Below are 15,153 nucleotides of genomic sequence, written 5' to 3'. Positions count from 1 at the left end.
GTTAAGGCACTCACCTGACAGGTGGGAGATCCCTGTTCATACCCCTTCTCTTCAACTGGCAGCAGGGGGGTTTCAACTGGGGGGTCTCTGGCATCCCAGCTGAGTATCCTAACCACTGGGCTAAAAGTTGCGTTCCTTCCCCTCCACCTCCCCAGCTGTTTTATGTGGAGTTAAGTGGTTTCTGAGCACACCTACCAGATCAGGTAGCTGGGTGAAACAGGCAGTCCTCTGCCTATCTTTCCCCACTAGTGGATACAGTGGGGCTTAGGTGAGAGAGAGGCACCAGTGCACATGCTCAGAAGCAGAAACATGGGCACCTAGGGAACTTTTACAGCAGAAATGTAGGTGCCTAATGAGTGTAGCACCCTTCAGGGTTAGGTAGCAGCCAAACCCAAATGGATATTTTGTGGTTCAGTGGCACCTAAAAATGGGACTCCGCTGCCTAAATACCTTTGTGAATCTGGACCTAAATGACTTGGGGAGCAATTTGTGGTGGAAAATGCATAGAAGCAGGATTCAGGTAAGCATGCCGACATGGTCTTAGCTGGCAGAATTCAGAGCTCTGGCAAATGGTTTACTACAGCTCTGAAGCCAAGATCTGTGGCATTATTGAAGGAGGAGTACTCTTAGATTTAAGGGTCTCAAGGCCTGGGACAGGACAGAACAGGGGAGTATCCATGGACCAACCACAATTGAATAAATATAGCACAGATCTGTATTAACTCTTTCTAGGTCCCCTCTGTCAATGCTACTTCACTGACTGTGTGTAGTACCTTTCATCCAATGCTCTGAAAACTCTGCAGTCACAATTAATAAGGCCTCAGAGCTAGAACTGGGCAATATTTTATGACAAATTTTATGACAACTGCATGCTTGCTTTTGTGAATTGTCTGCAAACAGACTGATATTTTCAAAATGTAGTCACCATTCCAAATGATTTGCTGAATGCTTTATCAAAATAACTCTAGGCTCCCAGCTCATTTCTGAGCAGTTCGTTTTGAATATTGTTTCATAAATATTCTGTAATCACAATTTCTGTGAAAATCCCTGCCTATCCATGTTTGCCAGAATATTCAAGGAACTCAGGCGCACACACTTAAATATGAGAATAAATAATCCTGGCTATGTATATGAAGCATTCATCCAGCTTCACTGACCACATGCCTTGAAGCAAATGAGTATTTCATAACCAGTTTTTCAGGTAAACCGAAGCAGAGGTTAAGGCCAAAATTTTCCAACGTTACACCTGTTGACTAGCATCCTATTCCATGAATAACCCCACAGAAATCAATAGGATGAGTCAAAGTAAGAACTACTCAGTGGGCTAGATCCGTACCCGGTGTAAGTTATAACAGCACCACTATGGATTTGCAACAGCTAGGGATCTATTCCAATCTGATTAATAGTGGCAGAATCAAAATTGTGCCCAGAGGGAGACTGCAGATCAGCGTGGGGGAAGGCTGAGGCCCAGACAGGTAAGCTGAACCAAGATTCCCTCTACTGCGAATTCATAGACCAGGGTCTCCTTGAAGCCTGGGGACAAGGCAAAAGAGGACAGAACTGGCCGAGAACATGAATGCCCCAAAACCATAGCAATGAATGCCCACTGGCATTCAATAGCATCTCTGCCTCAGATATAATGCCTCAGGAAGCTTCCCTTGGGGCAGCTCACTTCCCTACCACCACCCCAACACTGGGCTGTTCATTAAAGGCACAATGCATCCCTTAATGACTTACTGTAAGTTTTCCTCTCTGTACTTAGGGAGCGTTGTGGGTGGGGAAAATATTTCTTCTCTTGTGTAATTGCATCTGTGCAAATAACCCATAATTACTATGACTTTCAAGAATTTCAGGTTTTATTATTGGCATTAAGAATGATGAGTAGTTTGCCAAAACCCTCGAAATTGCTTTAGACATAGAAAAATCACTTATTCTAATTACTGAGCTCCCATGAGTCATACAGCATTTTCTCTCTTTGTAGATTAATTTTCTCTCTATAGAGACCTTTTCTATTTCTAAAATATTTGTATTTGTCATTCAGTCACTTTAAATTTACAGAAATATATTTGCTGTCAACCCAGAAGAAAACACGTATTCACCGACTGTCTTCATAGCTCACACAAGTAGAGAGCACATCTTTATGGTTTCCTGCTTATATCTCAGATGATTTCCAAAATTTAGCACCATTTGAAGAACAAATCAAACATCAGACAATAAGGGACAGATATTACCAAATGCTCAGCTCCCATCAGCTCTTATGGCTCTCTATGGGAGTTCCTAAGGGCTGAGCCCTTTGGAACATTTGGCCCTTTTGTTTAAGCTTCTGAATGGGAGCTGCATTCTTTTGGGGGGGGGGGGAAATCTGTGCCTAAATCATCAAGAAAATCAAGCACAGGGTTCATTTCACAGGGAGGAATGGGCAGTCACCAGGGAGAAAAGAAACACGAGATCGATAGACTCTTTACATTAAAGAAACAGGGAGGTGATAACATAAGAAGTGCCACATTCAGGATGAGATTGTTCTTAGCCATGCTGCAGTCACAGAGGAGTAGAATGAAGCAGGCATTTCCTCCCATCATCCTCCCCAGCTCCACCCCAAACACACAGATGCCTTACATTGCCTCATCATTGTTTTTGTGCTCCACCAAGAACAGGGCTGCACACAGGAAAACTGCATTGGGAGAGGCAGGGAGCGGGTAGAGCTGGCTGGCTGCACTGTGTTCTGCACTCAGTACAGGGTTTGTACAAAATACATCTCTCCTCTCCTATTCAGTGCTACCTGTGAGTTATCTGTATTCCTGAGGCACCGTGTTTCCCCTGGCTTCTCTGGAGTTGGTGCATCTCCATACAGCCCATCTGCCAGTCATCAGGGTGTGAGCAGTTGCACCCTATGCTTACAGGCAGAGGTCAGAGCCAACGTCAGAAATCAGAGCCAACAGTCAGGACTCGGTGACCTGGAGCAGGGCAAGGCAGGGGCTATCTCAGTCATGGAAAAGCCTTTGAGCAGCCACCCTGCTACTGCTGCTGGGCTTAAGAGCTGGTCTGTCGACTCTTCCAACCAATCAGGCTATGTAGCCAATCAGGCAGCCTACTACAGGCCAGCTGTACTTGTTAGGTTGCCCAAAGACCGGCTCCAGACTGGATCTGCTGCAGGCCCCACTTCCTCAGACTATTGCCTGCATACAAATGAGAAGATCTAGCCCTTGGTATTGACATAAGTTATTAAACAGAAAAACTGAAATAAAATTACAGTGAGAGAAAATCATTATTATCCAATATAAACACAAATGCGCCTCTCCCTGCCATTACTTGCTTCAGGTTTATCAGCAACACCCAGCGGCACCGAGTGCTGGAAGAAGAAGCAGAGCAGCAGTTATGACAGGAATGATAAGGCAGGAGGAATTGTGAGAGACATTGAATTCCACTTCTAGCTTTACCAAGCAGCATCTTTATGGCAGGAAATAGTTAAACGACAGCCTGGAGGACTGTATAAAGCACTTCTGGGGAAGTGTGGGACTGATGAAATGACAGGGAAGTATAAGCCCTGATTCTGCAAGGAGGACTATGCAATTAGACCCTTTATGCTTCACTTCAGTAGGGTTCTGCAGGAGAGCAGGGACCCACAAATGAATATCTGGTGGAATCAGACCCTCAGAGGACTGGTATTAGAAATAGAAGAGCTGTTTATGAGAAAATGCTACTAAACACTGATAGGATATTTGGGGTGACTGGTTAGATACTAGCAAGGGACAAACTTGGGGGCTTGATCCTGTTTCCATTGAAATTATTAGCAGAAGTGTCATTTACTTAAATGGGAAGAGAATTTAGCCCCTGGACAGATACTGGGGAAACTGATGGGAATTAGAGTAAGAATGAATTATTTGGAAATTGTATGGTCAGTATAATGAAAAACAGAATACTGTATAATGACAGAAGTATTTACAAGGCACCCTTGAGCAAGAAAACATATCTTGTGTTACATTAATGAATCTCTTTCTAAGAGTTGTGTGGGAGTTTTTGATAAATAGGGGTTAATGGTGTGTGTGTGTCTGAGAGTAGAAACAGTGAATTGTTCACAAGTCTCCTTCCTTTGTCATGTAGATGTGTAGTAACAGAACGATGCGGCTTGTTACACATATGTACAATGATTGCAAATTGTCTCCACAGCACCATCTATCGGTCTTTCATTGAGAATAATACCACGGAAAATGTGCTACGTATCTGACAATTGATAGAATATAACCCTCTTCGCTGCAGGCTTTCTCCCCCTCCTCTCTTTCCCTCTCCTCTCTATGCAATGTATACTAATATTACATAGGAGACATATTAGAATTCTAAATTCAGATAAGTGGAAATAACCTCTTTAAGATTACTCATTGTGCATTGGCCTGAAAATTTGGGGAACATGTTATTTTATTTTCCTGGTGTAGGAGATCTGACATGGTGTAGTAGAGCTCAGTATCTCTTCAGCATAAAATACAAAAAAAAGGTTAAATAATGTCTTAAACATATTAAAATCAAGGAGATTATTTGCTGTTGTACTGTGAAAATTTCACAAAGCTACCTGCGGTATTCTGAAATAATAACTATTATTAATAAAATGACTGGGTTCTGTTTGGTTCATTTCTATCCAATGACAAACAAATGAAAAAGAACAAGCAAAGGATATTACTCCACAATTGCTATTTGAAAGCAATTTTTGTCTTTTAAATCTCCATTAATATCTTCCTCACAGCCTCCTCATTTCCTACTGCTGTCAAAAGACTTGCTTTTAAAAAAGCTACCTATTAAACATGGCTCTTGGGGTATCACCATGTGCATCTCCACATGAATAACAGGATGGACTATCAGGGATCCCTTATAGCAATGTACAGCTGTTAACTCTTTATGTGTATGAAGAAATATATATATATATTGAGATTAAGTACTGTCCTCTGAAATGCAGTCATTACTGTGGTAATTGTCCATACTTACAGGCAAATCACACCAAATCTGAGTGAGAAAATTCCCTTTATGTGTAGGTATTGTTATGATACTTACCACCATAGTATCTGAGGGTCTCATAAACAGAGTGAATGTAGCCTCTCTCAGCACTCCTATGAGGCAGAGAAGTATTATCTCCATTTTCCTGATAAGGTACAGAGAAGTTGAGTGACTTGTCTGTGGTCACACAAGAAGTATATAGCAAGCTGGGAACAGAACCCAGATTTCAGGCCCTCATTTTTCATAGTCTAGTATCCCATCCACATGATCATCCTTCTTCTGAAAAGGCAGAACATTTTGCAAAATGTCTCAAAGTTAGTCAAGAGTGAAATATTATTATCTTGCCAGCTGCAGAAAATATTCTACTAACATACAGAAACATATCACGCATTTTCAAATTTATTAGCCCCAATCAAAAAACAAATCCCTATGTTGATTTTTCCCTCCTCTGAAAATTGCCTTTCACTTTCATTACAAATAGTACAAGATTTGAAGCCAAAACAGTTTCTAGCATTGCTTCAGATATAGGTGTGTAAAAATGCGCATGTTGTTTCAACAAATTAACTGCCAATTAAATATTAAGAATCAAATTGTCAAAAAGAACATTTAATGTCCTGATATTACAAGCTGATCCATGCAAGTGGATTTCTGTGCCCATGTCTACACTGCAATAAAAAAAAACCCGGCCCAGAGCCCCAGAGCCCGGGACAGCTGACTCGAGTTTGCAGGCCTAAAAATAGCAGTGTATAGACATTCCAGCTTGGACTCCCAGGCTTTGAGACCTACCCCCATTGTGGGGTCTCAGAGCCTGAGCTCCAGTCTGAGCCCAAACATCTACACTTTCTAGCCCTGCAGCCCAAGACCTGCCAACCTGAGTCCGCTGACCTGGGTCAGCCACAGCTGTGCTGTGGGTCTTTTATTGTAGTGTAGACATGCCTGAATCCCAGTGACATTGATACAACCTGGCACTTGTGAAAAGAGCCACCCTGGTCGGCCACAGTTTGCAGCATCAGAGTCTATATTTCTGTTCCCGAGTTGTATATACTGAAAATCCTCAAATCTCTTCATGCAAGCAATATTTGAGAGTGCAAGTTGGTTCATTCATAAATCTTGGTTGCACATATAAATCCCACTTTCTAGAAACACAAAAACTTGGTTATTCAAAACTGAACACATATAAAGACATGAAAAGGCAGGCATTCCATTTTGGGAATGAATTTAGGAGGCCACTCTGAAAATGTAGCCCAAAAATTAACTTAGATTAAAAGAGGGAAAAATGAGCTAACACAACCCTACTACTAATTGCCACCCCATACACATACACATTAAACCACGGGTCCCCAATGCACTGAGATGATATAGAGGGGCTTCCACATTAGAGGGAGGGGAGAATATTACTGCTTAGGGTCATGTCCCACTCTTCTCTGGGAAACTGGGCTCCTTTCTGTTCTTTTCGTGCCTTCTGTTTTGTGGCCTCAAGCACTGGGAGCTACGGGGAGAAGCAGGGACGCGGTGCGCTCAGGGGAGGAGGCGGAGGCAGAGAGGAGGTGAGTTGGGGTGGGGAGCTGCTGGTGGGTGCTCCAGTCCTGGAACACCCATGGAGTTGGCGCCTATGGGTACAATGAGTTTCTGTAAGGATCATTGCACTTTAACACACAAGTATCAATAGCTAACAGGAGAAAAATCAACCTCAATTCCTCCAAAAGCCAAGTAATTTGTAGCACAGCCAGAAGTTTAGCAGACCTGGACACCAGTGAATTGAGGGAGAGGAGGAGGAGGAAAAAGGAAGTGAGTTCTAAAGACAGTGATCCATTACACAGAACACCCTACCGGTAGCTCCTTCTCATTTGTATTAAGGAGCACTACAGCTGGGGAATCGTCGGGGATCTCAGCTACAGCAGCATGGCACAGGGAGAGAGGCAGCCAAGTCCTGAGCCATTAAGGGTATGTCTACATAGCAATAAAACACCAGACAGCTGAGTCAGCCTTGTGGGGCTCAGGTTGCAAGGCTATAAAACTGCAATGTAGATGTCCAATTTCGGGCTTGGGCTAGAGCCTGGGCTCTGGGACCCTGCAACAGGGGAAGATCTAAGAGCCCAGGTTCCAGAGTGAGTCCAAATGTCTACACTGCAATTTTATAGCCCCGCAGTCCAAGCCTTGTGAGCTCAAGTCAGCTGACATGGGCCAGCCTCAGGTGTTTTATTGCCATGTAGACATACACTTAGGGCTTTGTCATGGAGTGAGGATGGTTGCTCAATAATTTATGACTGCAGGTATGTTTAGATGCTAAGTGTCTGGACTCCACTATTCAGAACCACTTTGATGGCAACAGCCTTCCACCGAGGCTCACCATTTTGACCTAGTTTGGATTCAGTGAAAAACCAATGTCTTGATTCTCATTGGTTGCTGAATATTAATCTTATTATTTGGATTTCTACAGTTATAAAAAGGGCTTCTATCCTGAGCTAGGTGCCCTGTCAAGTTAAAAAAATAAAACTAAATAGCAGCTTAACCCCAGGTTCAGCCCACAGAACTAAATCCCCTGAGAACATAACACACAAAAGTCCTCTCCTTCGAAGAGTCTGACAATCCTGGGGCAACCACAGAGGGAGCCAAGCAGTAAGAGGATGTGAAATGTTTCCAAACCGTTTTCAAATAATGTTATTTAGAAAAGTCCTTCCATATGTATAATAAAAGCACTCCCCTAACACTGACAAATCCTGCTCCATGGTGTCTATTCATTCACTAAAAAGGACCTTTTCACAGGCATGCAATTTTAAAGGCTTTGGTTTTGAGCCCTAATCTGCATTTAAGCACAGAAATGGCAATACAGTACACTGCGTGGAGGAGAGAGCGTTAATAATATGGAAGGCCTGATGTGGGTTGGCTAGAGCAATTTACCCCACGCAAAAAGGGCTATGGTTGGTGGAAATGCCTGGCAGGTAACAATAGAACTAATGGAATTAACTTGTTATGAATTTCAGAAATTAGACTAATAAAGAGCAGAAATGCTAATCTCTATTCTGTTCAATCATTTAGCCTCCGAAATAAAGATAGAAAAGCTCTGCACTGCAATTAGAGATAAGTATTGTATTTCATAGTATTTTGCATTTTGTATTATTTTGCATAATAGTAATAGATCTATCTGTATGTTTTAAACACCTGAGGAAAACTTCCTCCTTTATGGCTTACCAATGAAAATGTAAAATGCATTTATACTGATGCATAATAATGCATTTTATTGTGTAATAAATCTCCATTTTAGGGAGAATTTCACATTATATCCCTTTTAAATTTCATCTCCCCTATAAGAAATGTCTTTATTAATACAAAGGGCTAGGATGATCCTGACATTAAAGCACAGGAATGGGAATTAGACCTGCATTCTATTCTTGGCTATGTGATGGACTTCCCACCTGAAATTAGGCAAGTCATGGGTTAACTTTTTCTATCCCTCAGTTTCCCTCATCTGTCATATAAAGATAATGGACCATCTCCTCAGTGAGTGTAAACTGATGCAGCTTCACTGATTCCCTTGGTAGAGCTCTGGTGCTTTACATCTGTAAAGATCTGCTCCATTAATTCTTACCTGCCTTCCAGTGCTGTTGGGAGGTGAATTAATTAATATTAAGTGCTTTGGTATTCTCAGATTCTACACAAATGCAAACTTTCATTGAACTCTGGTTTCTGCCTGTTTATGAGTCCAGGAAACAAAACCAGTGATACATCCGGTGTTAGTTACACATATTTCAGGCACCAGAAAAAATAAGCAGCTTGGATGGTATTTCAAATACATAAAATCCGATAAGACCAGGAGTATCAGAAGTGATCAGCAGCTAACATATTAATGTGTTTTGAGGAGATTTTATCCTGAGGAGTGGAACTTGAGAAGGAGGGTCAGGGTTCAAGAGGGACCTGATTTCTTGTAACATTGTGGGCTTAGGAATGCAGGCCCAGCTAGGCTGCTACCCCACAAACTGTATTGCCTCAGCATATACACTGGCCTCTCAGTGTCTTCCCTATAACTCTGCTTTGTGTGCCGTATTGATTACTACTAATGATAAAACTGGCACCTAGACATATGCTAGAAATAGCACAGCTTCATTTAGATGTGTAAAGACAAAAAGGGCCAAATCCTGCTGACCTTAATCAAAGGAGCAATTCCTTGAATTTCAGTGGAAATTCCCATAGGAATAAGACCAGCAGGATTTTATCCTGAAAATTAACTTCTTTGCAAATGGTAGTCACTGGCGAGATGCACAGGGGATTGATAAGAGGTAATGATATGGAAAATGCCAAAAATTGTTAAAGCACATCTGTACTGGCTTAAAAAACTCCCCACATGGTTCAGTTCATCCCTGGAAATAGGAAATCTCACTTTGATACACATGCAAAGACAAGGGAATACTGATCATTAAAGGTCTCTTTGAAAGTGATAAATTAAAGACCTTTCATATGTGCAAAATAGAATTCTCTCTCTTTTAAGATAAAATATGGGAACATGGATTTAAAAAAAGGTCCTATTCCCCTCCTGCAAGTAAAGAGTAACTACCTCTGAAGGCAATGGCCTTCTCTACACGAAGAATTTGAAGCCGTATTCCTACCTTTGGTCTAGTTCCAGTGCAGCACCCCCAGTGCTAGGAAAGACTGAAGCACAAATGTACAATGTGTGCAGGCATTTTTACCACTGTATCACCTGGACCTGCTCTGACATGGTGATGCCCTGATGTCCATTCTAAGTTAGCACTTCTACTCCAGTCCAGTGGCATGATTTTCCCTCCATGCTTCATCCCAGACTGTCTTTGCACTGATATCTTTCTCCCAAATGTAATTTATATAGTTAGGAAGTAATGTGTTGAATTCAGCCTGGACGTAAGCAGGCGCAACTTGATTGGCCTCAGAGGAATTAGACCTGCTTATTGGCATGGCTGAATTTGGACCAATATACCTTGACCTCATCAGTCCAGTTAGCATATTAGGTGAAGGATGAGGCAGAGGTCCACTGCTGTGTTTCTGCATTGCCTGCTGCTTCATACAACTTCCCAGGGGCCCTATTCTTTGCATGATAAGATCCCCACTGCCTACTTCTCCACTGAGAATGTTAGCAATTCCCTCACCAGTGGTCTAGCACCAATGCATGACGCTAGCCTGGTGGAAGCAGCAGAGTAGAGCTGCATAGGGATTTTTATCACTGTGTCAGCTAGATCTAGGTTTGGTCAACATTTGATGTTGCATGAAACCACCATCATTTCCCTTGTCTGTGCTGACATCCTAGGGGCTGGAGAGCGTGTGCAAACTGCAGCCCTTAATAACGCTGCTCATTGATGTTTGTTTTCAACAAAATCCCGCCCCCTTTAAAAAAAATGTTGCAATCCCCTCCTTTCTCTATTTTCAATGTGACAATCTGCAGTTGTGTAGCTCATTGCCAGAGGCTGGCCTCCCGCACTGGGAGTCCCCATAGGATTCGAGAGAGCCCTGAGATGCAAGCAGGATGAGTGGCTATCAGGGCACCACCTCTGCCAGCACCATACTGAACACTGGGCAGGAAGACAATGGAGGAAGTGAGACCCTGAGCATAGCCAGGCAGCCCTCTGTTTCTGTGGCACAGTGCCCGGCAGTGAGCATGCATCCCTACATTTGTTGGCTTAGCCTATTTGCCATCACCAGCTTGTGCACACCACTGGACTGGAGTGTGCCTGGGACTGTCACCTCCCCGCTGGTGGCGGCCATCAGGAGCTGTGTCTGCAGGGTTGAGTTAGGTTGGAGTCCTGACCAGACCAGCTCTTTACTCTCATGGTTCTGAATTGGGAGTAACAGGACCTGTCTTAACTCCACCCACATCTGTCTCTCCCTTTGCCTGGTCAGTCCAGAGAGCTGTCAGGTTATTGGAGATCAAGTGCCTGACGCATCCAAAAAGACGCAGAGGGGGTCCCAGGTCAGCGCTGAGCTATGCCCCTATTGCCATGACATTGGGTTTTAGTTTATTCTAGGCAATGCATTGCACCATCTGTAAAGTGCCCGCGTGCAACTCCCCCGTTAGCACTAGAAGGGACTTTCAGAAAGTTGTATCTCCAGGGATCTGCAGTCTGCAAAAAGAATGGGTCGAAGTGCATTTAAGTGTTTTCAGCTAGTTATTGGTGAAGCAAAACACAACTGATTTTTTTTATAAATACAGGTTGACCCCAGTCTTTGACATAACGCTCCTGATGAATAGCTTCTGCAGCATGGCTGTGCCCAGGCGCTGCTTTATGTCATCATGCTGTTTTAATACTTCCAAGAAGTGTTGGCTGGCTAGTTGGCCTTTCCCTTTAAGACTTTAGCAATGTTAGAACACGCATGGTTGTGAGCTTTGAAAAACAAACAAACTGTGTTTCTAAATGGATGAGCTAACGCAGAATGAAACACCAAGACTTCATGTAGGGTTTGTGGTGCGAATTCTAGGTCTGCTTAAAAAACAGAGAGGAAATATTGTATATATTTTATGCAAAGGCAGGCTTTTTTATTATTTGTTTACCATGGAAGTGTGGTGATTTCCTCACCTTAATCGCTGTACTGGCTACAGTAGAAGTTCTTTCTGCAAGTTGAGCAGGAGTTTAGAATCAGCTGGGATTTGATTTTAAGCAGGCAGGCTAGGATGATGGTTGAGTCTGAGGGCACAAGCTAAGTTAAGCAATGTAACTATGTACCTGACACTCGTCTGCCTGTGTTCCTTTCCGCCTGTAGAGTACAGAAGGGCACACTGTTCTCCTCAGGACCCAAACCCAGACTTAAGCACATGGACTCCTTCCTTCTGCACATTGTCTCATTCCTAACGGGTTTAACTTGGTGTTATAGGTATTGTCCTCATTTTGATTAAAGATGTAGGGAAATGGTGACTTATCCCGTTTCCCCTGGTCTAGGAGCTCTGATTAATTTGCAAACTGTATACAATTAATTTAGGCTTGAATAGAGACTGGGAGTGGATGGGTCATTACACAAAGTAAAACTATTTCCCCCTGTTTATTCTCCCCGCCTTGTTCTTGCCAACTGCTGGAAATGGCCCACCTTAATTATCACTACAAAAGGTTTTCTTCCACCCCCACCCCCTTTTGCTGGTAGTAGCTCATCTTAAGTGATCACTCTCCTTACAGGGTGTATGGTAACACCCATTGTTTCATGTTCTCTGTGTATATAAATCTCCTCACAGTATTTTCCACTGCATGCATCCGATGAAGGGAGCTGTAGCTCACGAAAGCTTATGCTCAAATAAATTTGTTAGTCTCTAAGGTGCCACAAGTCCTCCTTTTCTTTTTGCGATTTTCTCTGGTATCTGAGTTTCGCGGGAAAAGTGACAGTTCCTGCGTTAAAAGAGAACAGCCCCACTTTCAGCTGAAGTTTATCACACGCACTTCCATTGAAATGGTAACGGGTCAAGAAGGTCCGCAGCGGGGTAATTCTACACACACAGCAGGAAGGCAGCTAGCTAGCTACCGCTAAGAGAGAAACTATTCCAGAGGTTTATTGCTTCTCAAAAGAAAGCAGCAGTTGAAACAATCTTACACTTCTACAAGGTGCGATGTTACTGCAGCTGGGGATGGTTGGCTCACCTTTATACTGTATAGTATACGAATGCATAATACTGAGTGCAAATATTGTAGAGTTTGATACTACTGCACCGACCCTTGTTTTTCGGGGGGGCAGAGAACCAAACGATTGTTTGCTGTTGTGTTTTCGTTGTGCATCTCAGGGCTTTGTCCATTCAGCTGTCACAGAAGGGTTTCTTTTGAGTCGGTCGCTGTTTCTGTGCTTTATTTTTTTTAACCAGTCCTTTTCGCTCTTCTTGGCGCACAGCTGAAAGGTGTAAGGACATTGATTGTTGGTTGTTCACGCCTGACTTCACTCCTGGACGTTTTTATAGAAAAAAAAAATCAGCCTAAAACATTTTCAGAAGAAAGGAAAGGGTCACGCCAAAGTGGCGAGGAATGCCTCTAGGCGGAGGGTGGCTGAGAGGCTGCAAGAGGCCACCTGCACCCTGTGTTCCATTGGAACGGAGCCTGCAGAAAGCTGGTTTTGCTCCTCGGTGGGGATTTCAGTATGATCCCCTGATTATCCTGCAGGCGGCGCTTTTAGGTATTTACGGTGCTTCCCCACCAGACCAAAAGAAAAAAGTCCCTAGGAGAAGCAGCTCCGCCACACACCAAGGAGGGAAAGACAGAAAGAAGTGATCGTGCGGGAAAGCTGACAGAAGAAACCAGCGCGAAGACAGTCCAAGGGGTGATCTCCTGTGAGAGGTATCTCTCCTGTGGCAGAGGTGTCTTAATACCGAAGAGCGGATCTCCTGGGCAGGAAAGCATCAACTTCAGCTTATTTGTGTTCTTTTCCCTCTGATGTTCATGCCTCGCAGTTTCTCTTCCAACGGGAAACATTGCATGGGAAGGGACTGTTACTTTTTCCAGTCGGTATGGGATTCCCAGGAAGAGTAATGAGACACCACAATAAACAGCCCGGGAGGAATTTGCCACTCATCTGTTGCACTAAAGCGAAGCTACAGGCGCTGTCTCCTTGGGTGGAAGTGTTGAAGACCACCTGAATTGGGGGAGCGTGTCTGAAAGATGAAGAGAATAACATAGAAATGGGGAAAAGTGGATGAGGTGGGCGACTGCAAAAAACCAAAACCATCCTAAATGGATTTAATTTATAAATGGAATTGAAATGTGTCCTGATAACAGTTGAAGTAAAAACGCTGGATAGCAACGCAAGCATATAAACCAAGTAAGTTCTCACCCATTTTGGAATATTTTCTTCTTGACGCTTTGGTTTTATTGTTGTTCCTCTTAAGAGACGCCACCAATTACTGGAATTAACCAACTTTTGCCCAAATAAAAGCACGCGGTGACTACAGGGGTTTTGTACCCTCTTGGACCTAGCATTAAGCAACATTTAGGTCCCCGTCCCCCCCGCTTTACATAACAAACGTGGCTTTTTTTTTTTAATCGCAATCAGTTTAATTGTTGACATTGTAGAAAGTGCCATCGTTTGGATTATTGCAAGTGAAGTCTGACACCTGCAGGATAACTGAGTATAGGAAAAAAACGGAAGGGAAACAGTTTTGTGACGACGACTAGGTGGTTCAGAAGTCGCTGGTAGACAGAATCGGGGGGGTTGCGTTTGCGATGCTCATAATGTAAACCAAAGGATTTATGCAGAAGGCTAATTCTTTGAGACAGGGCTTTCCGGAAGGCGAGTGAAGCTGTTTAACTGGACAGAGACTGTTGTAGAGTTAGCGTGCATGTGCCTTTAAGGTATAGCGGAGAGCAGCTAAGGGACCGTGACCCACAGCCGTTCAGGTGAGGGCTCAGAGTGTATCAGAAATCACCTTTGTCTCATTTTAGACTTTGAATTTCGCTCACATATATTATTATTTGGCTACGGAGGTGCATCAGACAGCGCTTTCAGAAAAAAAAAACATTTGGTCCCACCCCACCCCACCCCAGGTACAGTGCTTGACTATGACAACTATCAGGCTATAGCAAAATATTTTTTCATGAGTTACCAACCTTGTAACTGCTAACACTCAACCTCTTGGAAGGCAGTTGTACGGCCATTGACAGGACATTTTTTTCTTTTTTTAGGCATGCTGAACTTTCTGAAACTATGATGTAATAAAACTGCAGCACTTCAGTAACAGCATATTTTCACGTAGGAAAGGATGAGTGATTAGTGTTCTAATAATAATTTATCAGCTAAAAGCATGGGGATATCACAATGGAGTTTTAGTAGGACGTAATTTCGAGACAAGTAGCAACTTTGCAGGCTATTTCTTTATCCTGCTATCAGCTTGCTATCAGGAAGAGTTACTTCTTTCCCCTGATCTGTCTTTGAAGCTTTGACACATCAGTTTTCCTATTTATCCTGACATTGTGAAGTTAAACATTGTTACAGTTCTGAAAATCAAAGTTGATGGGGAACAGCTACACACCAAGTGCAGCAAATTTCAGGTACATCTTGTATTTTTTCAACCTTAAAGTATTGTGGGTTTTTTTTAATTTAATTTTTTCCTACTAACCATTGCTACTATAAAATCCTGGAAAAAAAAAAACATAAAGAGAATCTGGTGTGAGGAGAGAGTGTGAGTTTGATGGCAAATGAACATGATGAAAATGAGCCTGATAATGACTTATATGGTAAACA

At 42.9% G+C, this 15,153-nt stretch overlaps 1 protein-coding gene across 1 annotated transcript in view; it reads left to right on the top strand.

The window, feature by feature from the left end:
• Window positions 1-12,709: 12,709 nt before the first annotated feature.
• The window catches only part of TRPC4 (transient receptor potential cation channel subfamily C member 4), a 205,563-nt gene continuing 203,119 nt past the window's right edge, over window positions 12,710-15,153 (top strand). The window contains exon 1 of the mRNA XM_007070901.3: window positions 12,710-13,734. The gene's annotated coding sequence lies outside the window, so the exon portion shown is untranslated. The remainder of the gene's footprint in view (window positions 13,735-15,153) is intronic.

Source organism: Chelonia mydas, chromosome 1 (genome assembly GCF_015237465.2).
Source record: "Chelonia mydas isolate rCheMyd1 chromosome 1, rCheMyd1.pri.v2, whole genome shotgun sequence".
Lineage (NCBI taxonomy): Eukaryota > Metazoa > Chordata > Testudines > Cheloniidae > Chelonia > Chelonia mydas.
The sequence above is the reverse complement of the archived record's forward strand: the minus strand, read 5'-3'. Positions and strand labels throughout refer to the sequence as shown.